Raw genomic sequence first — 5,277 nt, forward strand, 5'->3', positions numbered from 1 at the left:
CGTTGCTATATGCAGTATTGCCATAACCACAAGCAGCAGGGGGAGATGGTGTCTCTATGTGCAAAAATCTGCAAGGATTCCTGTTACATCTTCCAGCTCTCCAATAAGAGCATGTTGTACTACCAATGCGCTCAGTCCTTCGTGCAAACTTTGTATCCATGATATTCTAAAAAACAAGCATGGCATTGTAATGACATCCCAGATCAGGTACTGTATCCTATCAATAAAATTCTCCATGGCTCATGCTTTCAGTCATTAACTCAATGATTAAATCCCAGCCATAGACTTAATTCTTCATCCAAAACCCAAAACCTTTTGGCTCCCAAATTTTCCATTCCCAAAATAACAATCGTAAAGCAAGTGATGAACGGCAACAAAACTATGTTGATCGAGGAAGATCAACAACATCCAGATCAAAACCCATTGAAGACTTGGATCAAAGACCAATAATTTAACCCTGATCAGCAACGTCAATAGAGACTCTGCCCAAACCCCAAATTAGGGTATTGCCGATCCTTATGAAAACCCCGAAATAAATAAATTGAAAGGAACCCTAAGCTTCACTGAGATAAATGAAGTCGGATAGAACATAGATTCTCGTAGATCATCCATCACAAACCCTAAAAGAAGTATTAGATTTTCGCGTTCGGAGAAACAAACCTGAGTGGTAGAAACGTAGCTTGATTTGTTGGAACGATTGTTGAGAGAAAGAACACAGAGCAAAATAAGGCTTCTATTTTCTTAATCAAACGTTGGTGTTTGTTGCCAATGTTGTGTTAGGCTTATTTATAGTTTCTCTGTTAGCTTGTAAAGCACGCAACAATAAGATGAGATATAGGATTTTTATTTTTTATTTTTTATAAAAAGGACATTTGCCGTCATAAAAGGATAAATTAAGTCTTAAAAATAGATAGTTATTTTCTTTCAAAAAAAATAATCATTTCTGAAATTTAATATTTTGAAGATAGTTTGAATTTACTTATGAAAATATTTGTTTTGAGTTTCAATTTATAAAATTATTTCTAGTGTGTGAAGTTACTTTTGTTTGGATTAGAAATTTTAAAATTTTAGAGAATTTTAAATGCGTATAATTTAAATTTTTTTATTTTAATTTATTTTATTTTTCAGATGCTTTGTTTGGATATATTAATTCAAATTTCTTGAATTTTAAATCATTTGTTTAGATAAGGCAGTTCAATTTTTTACATATGCAAAATTTCATTTTTATATTTTAAATAGATGAAATTTTAATATTAAACTTTATAGAAAACAAACACAATCTAATTTTGAAATATTAATTAAAAAATATTTTTCAATTTTTAATAATTTAAAAATACAAAATATTGATAATTTTAACTAGGATTGTTTTGTTGGACCATAATTGATGATGTTTCAAAATCAACATCAACCAAGACTATTTTTCGGCTGATATCAAATGGAGTTTTTTTTTGTCAAAGTATGCTGGAAATATTTGTCAGCTGACGTGAGTCGGGATTATTACATTTGAAAGCTTGAATGACCTAAAGATCATGGTACTTATCTATGAAAGCTTGAGGATTTTGGTTTATGGTGTGAAAGCTTATGGTACTTAACTAGCATGCAGTGGTGCGTGTGCGCATCATATGCTTTAGTCTGAAATGAAATTATGGTCGAGCCATGTTGGTTCTTTGGTTTAGGAAGTGTCAAATGAAATTTGCTAGTAGTTTTCTGCTCAGGTGTTGGAGCTTTTATGCAGACTTTGGAGGAATTCGTGCTAGCAATTTTCTCTGCATTTGTACAATTTCCATAATAGTAAGGAACTATTCATATGGACTAGGACCACTGTTAAACCTTAAAGCAGCTTGTAGTGTTTGAAAAATAATCACATGATTTAATGTCCTATTCTTCTCTTTCTCTTGTAATTTACACATTGTTTTGGAGTTGGTATTTGAACTTTGAATTAGAGAGAACAAGGAATGACCATTACTAAAAGCAAAAAAATATGTCAGCAAAAAGATCGTTGAAAGTATCAAGAGAGAATTGGAACGATGTGAAGCAGAAAAGAAGGCATTGGAAAAAAAGAGACTGCGTGCAAGGAATCACTGGCCATAGCACAGGATGAGTCTACCAAGATATCTGAAACTATCACAAATGCTAAATCTAAAGTGAGACACTTTTATAATTGCTCTCTGGTGGATGGTTTGCTTTAGTTTTATCATTTCTTCAACCAATTTGTAGGCTTCTTCCATGGTAATGATTTTAGGATAATTTAATGACTTATATAGATTTTTTAGATAATTATGCTTTAAATGTATGCAATCAACACCAGAAAAGTATAACCAATTATATGATATTTGATCATGTTGAGAATCACTCTATTGTTCTGCAAAGTAATTGACAGTAGATAGACCCAAATCAAATTTCAACTGAAAAACTTGAGGAACTGCAAAGTAATTGACAGTAGCAACAAAACCTTGAGGAACTTCATTCACAATATTTCTTCAGCAAAACAACACTTATAATATCAAAAGATGTTACTACAAATTTTTCCTAAAATATATTTCCCCTAAAACTAACATTATAATTAAAATTGAAAAACCTAACAACACAATGTTTGCTAAATTTCTCATTTTCTTCTGCAATGCTTCAATTTGTAAGTTCAAATTAGTCACTATCATTGATTCTCTTGTGACAGAAGAAGGATTAGAAACTTAGTTTTCTTCTTGGGTTTCTCCTTGTTCTTGCAGTTAGAATAGCTGTACGTCTTCCATGGTGGCAACGACGAATGATTCTACCAGAAAATGTAGAAGAACTGTCACTTGCAGACATGGAGAAATCAAAGCCCACTAGGAAAAAAGATGAAGTGAGGAGAGGAAAAAGATGGAGCGAGGGGAACAAATAAGACTAGGGAGAAACACACACTTAAGACTCCACCATGTTGGAATTGAGAGGAGAGAAGCTTTAGAAACCCTAATTTGAGGAAGAAGAAGCAAGTGAAGAAGAAAATATTGGACAACTTTTTAAATTTTGTATCAAAGTCCAGTCTACGTGTCACAATCTGAGATAATTTGTCACGTTGGATAGTCTATGTGGGATTAAAATTGCCAATAATGTACCTCACTAACGACGTTACTTTCAAATTTAATGGCAATGACTATTTTGTAAAACTTATGCAAAGATAGGGACTATTTTTAACATTTCAAAAAGATAGGGACTGCAAAAAGGGTCAAAAGTCAGGAACCAAAATGTCTATTTATAAAATTATTTCTAGTGTGTGACGTTACCTTTTGTTTGGATTAGAAATTTTGAAATTCTAAGGAATTTGAAATGTTTAGAATTTAACTTGCTTTGATTTTAATTTCATTTATTTTTTACATGCTTTGTTTGGATAAATCAATTCAAATTTCTTCAATTTTAAAGTTTTTATTTGGATAAGACAATTCAATTTTCTCCACATGCAAATTTTCAATTTTATATTTTAAATAGATGAAATTTTAATATTAAACTTTATAGAAAACAAACACAATCTAATTTTGAAATATAAATTAAAAAAATATTTTTCAATTTTTAATAATGTAAAAATACAAAATATTTATAATTTTAAGTATGATTGTTTTGCCTGACCATAATTAGTGATGTTTTAAAACCTACATCAACCAAGACTATTTTTCGGTCGACATCAAATAGGTTGCATCAACTGAAAAAACCTGGATGACAACGGCAAAAAAAATCATTGGCCGACATCAGCAAAAAATTTGTTGGACAAGTGACCTCAATAACTTAAGACGGTTGGTGAATTAAGTCTCACTAACACACTTTTAATCCCCTTCTAAATGATAGGCTCAGAATGCAGAAGAAGAAGAAGCAATCAATTTAAAAATGTTCTTTAAACATGAAAGGAAAAATTGATTGCAATAACATAAATGAGATAAGGGAAGAGAGAAATGCAAACTCGATTTATACTCGTTCAACCACTTCCCTTGCCTACGTCTAGTCCTCAAGCAACCCACTTGAGATTTTCCACTATCTTTGTAAAAATCCTTTTTACAACTTCTGAACACCCAATGAATCCCTTTCCCTTGTGTTCAAGAAACTCATAATTCAAGAAACAACCAGTCTCTTGATTACAATTGACTTTTTGAGAAGAACAGAAAGATTGCTCTCCTTTAGAGTGGATAATACAATTTGAAGTTCCTGGATAAACTTTCAATAGATTTGCAAGTGTTTGCCCAAGAGTTGTTGAGAGAGCATTTGACAATTAAGTTCTCTTGGAATATCTCTCTTACTTTTTTATGTCAGACACACATATATATAGGCCCTTCGTACATTTTCAAAATGGTTTGAAGAGATATGTATTTTCAAAAAGCTTTTTCGGAAAATTTTCACTGGTAATTAATTACAGATTTCTGGTAATCGATTACACAATTATATTTTGAAGGGTCATGACTTTTGAATTTGAATTTCAAGAATTTTGTTTCCGGTAATCGATTACAAACATATGATAATCGATTACAGGTTCAAAATTCAAATTCAAAACCCTTTCTAACAGCTATTTTCCAAAATTGTCTTTTGGTAATCGATTACACTGCCTAATAATCGATTACCAGAGTCTTGGATGTCTTGAAAACACTTTATTTTGAGGCAAGGCTTGATCTTGAGTTAATCTTGAAGCAAGACTTTTTTTGTTGGAGAAACCTTGTATTAATATTGAAGCAATTCTTAACCTTTGAAGCAACCTTGTTTGATTCTTTTTTGGCATCATCAAAATCATGTATTCATATATTCACATTCTCCCCCTTTTTGATGATGACAATCATTATCAAGTGATTTCTTTTTAGCATCATCAAAACATCCATGATTCACAAAATTCCCATGATTGACGTCAGCGAGAAAAAATATTCTTACCGAAAAAACATCGGGCAACGCCAGTGAAAAAAAACTTATGTCGATGTCGGTCGTAAAAACATTAGTCACCTGTAGTTGCGAGTGTTGAACGCGAATGAGTTGCGAGCAATAACGTCGTGAGTTCAAGTGGGCATCTCCGAAAAAAGAATTTCAAATTCTATAGTTTTTTAGAGGATTTGAAATCTCACTGTTTTTGGTCAATCAAAATGATTTATAAAAGTATCAAAAATTAAATCTCATTTCAAATATTTTATCCAAACAAGTTATTTTATCCAAACAAGTTATTTTATCATGAATCCTTTTAAATTCCTTGAAAAAATGGATTTCCTTGCTGAATTGCTCCATCCTAACACACTACAAAATTTATAATTCATGTTATTTTCTTTCCATGAA

General features: G+C 31.4%; 1 protein-coding gene and 1 long non-coding RNA gene across 3 annotated transcripts in view; both read right to left on the reverse strand.

Moving 5' to 3' along the window:
* On the reverse strand, window positions 1-959 carry LOC106797929 (uncharacterized). Its single transcript, XR_001387273.2, has 2 exons — window positions 661-959; window positions 1-166 (listed from the first exon to the last, which is right to left on the reverse strand). It is a non-coding gene; the product is annotated as an uncharacterized lncRNA (long non-coding RNA).
* LOC102660347 (zinc finger CCCH domain-containing protein 48) overlaps window positions 1-5,277 on the reverse strand; it is a 13,555-nt gene that overhangs the window by 2,382 nt on the left and 5,896 nt on the right. The window lies entirely within an intron of this gene.

Source organism: Glycine max, unplaced genomic scaffold (assembly GCF_000004515.6).
Source record: "Glycine max cultivar Williams 82 unplaced genomic scaffold, Glycine_max_v4.0 scaffold_99, whole genome shotgun sequence".
Taxonomy (NCBI): Eukaryota; Viridiplantae; Streptophyta; class Magnoliopsida; order Fabales; family Fabaceae; genus Glycine; species Glycine max.